This window comes from Nicotiana sylvestris, chromosome 10 (genome assembly GCF_000393655.2).
Source record: "Nicotiana sylvestris chromosome 10, ASM39365v2, whole genome shotgun sequence".
NCBI classification, from domain to species: Eukaryota; Viridiplantae; Streptophyta; class Magnoliopsida; order Solanales; family Solanaceae; genus Nicotiana; species Nicotiana sylvestris.
Genome location: NC_091066.1, coordinates 85,768,034 through 85,769,699, shown reverse-complemented (window position 1 = coordinate 85,769,699; position 1,666 = coordinate 85,768,034). Strand labels below are relative to the sequence as shown.

The following is a 1,666-nucleotide window of genomic DNA, read 5'->3' as shown; positions in this document are numbered from 1 at the left end:
GGCTCATTGTAGTTATTTTGTGTGCTCAAAATTTTCCCCAGAAATATTTCATTAAAAGTAAGTAAGGGTTTTTTTATTATAAGCAAATATTTCACAAATAGCTCAACCTGGTCGTCCACCAATTTGCTTATGTGGAAAACCATGCATGATGGATTGTGGGTGGGAAGGTGCTAACGTTGGACGCCGCTATTGGTGCTGTATGAACAAGTTGTACAAGCAACCCGACGAACCTACTTGTGAATTTGATGAATGGGCTGAGGAACCATGTTATCAGGAAAGCTACAGGGATAGATTACAGGAATTTCATAATATGTTGTTATACCAGCATAGAATACAAAAGGAGGGAGATAGAATTATTACAGAAATGAGGGAGAAACTGAAGGAGGTGGAAGATAAAAAATGGAGAGCAGAATGGAATTGTGAAGCACACAAGGAACGCAACGAAAAATATAAACGGGAACTTGCGGAGGTGAAGGCGAGAGTGAAAGAGTTAGAAGAAGAAAAAGAACAAATGGAAGAACGATTTAAGTGGTTGGAGCGAAGAATAAATGACAACTGAGGATGGAGCATTGGCGTGTATGTGTTTAGTGTCATTTTCATATGTCATGTATTTTAATTATGTTGGCCTGTTATGTTTGTGTTTGTGTTGTAGTAATGTTTTCCTTGTTTGTTGTACTAAATTTAGTGGAAGTTAAGTTTAAGTTGTTGTGTTACTATACCAAATACTATAAAACGAAATGAGAACTAAAAAAGTAACTGTCATATTCGATTAAATATTGTTGTTAATGTATACAAAAATATTATTTACACCAAAAAAACATAAAAATGGAAGACCGAATCAATGTGTCCCGCATCCGGTGTGTCTCAAAGTAGCCGTTGGCCTGAGGTGCATCCCCTGCCGCCCGGGTACGCTATCAAGATCATCATCATCAAGTCGTCTCCTTATGGCCGGATGCGGCACGGGATGACATGTATCAGTGGTGCTGTCAGGTCCAGTAGAAGGCTACATAATAATATCAAACTTAGTATAGAAAACTACATAACAATTCACAAAAATTTATATTGTCTTACCATAATCGTGTCTGGATCCTGAATGTAGTCATCTGTCGCAGCATCGCATGAAGCCTAAAAAAGTAAATTAATAAAGTTAAAGAAAATAAATAAGTTATAGTAAAAACAGTAATAAAATTAATACTAATAAACTCATACATGCGCATGTGATGAGCTACCATAACTCAGTCGGCGCCCACTTTCAAAATCTCGGATCGGTCAAGACTCATCAGTGGTAGACGGACCAGGGAAATATCTACCCAACTCCACTCCTTGAAAATCCGAGCCCGTGATCAAGAATTGATCCGATGGGGTCACCTGCGACGTCCCTGGAGTGTCATAAATGCCAAGGTTGTAAGACGTCATGTCGGTCTCATGCATGCCACCTCCCATATCAGCAGCAACATCATCAGCAGGAGCCTCAAACCCCCCTTGCTGGGGACCTCCTCTCCGCCCACGACCACGTCGTCCGGCACCAGCAGGTCGTCGGGGAGTAGCAGCAGCTAGTCAGCCACCACCTTGTGGCATACCACGACCTCGCTGGTACGTGGCTAGGTCAACATAATCTGGCTCGTGTGCCAAACGCTGATCCGATCGGCCTCGCTGCAGTGTCTGG

The 1,666-nt window shown here is 41.8% G+C and overlaps 1 long non-coding RNA gene across 1 annotated transcript; it reads right to left on the bottom strand.

Moving 5' to 3' along the window:
- Positions 1-779: 779 nt before the first annotated feature.
- On the bottom strand, positions 780-1,301 carry LOC138880295 (uncharacterized). Its single transcript, XR_011402809.1, has 3 exons — positions 1,210-1,301; positions 1,072-1,125; positions 780-1,003 (listed from the first exon to the last, which is right to left on the bottom strand). It is a non-coding gene; the product is annotated as an uncharacterized lncRNA (long non-coding RNA).
- Between the last annotated feature and the right edge of the window lie 365 nt (positions 1,302-1,666).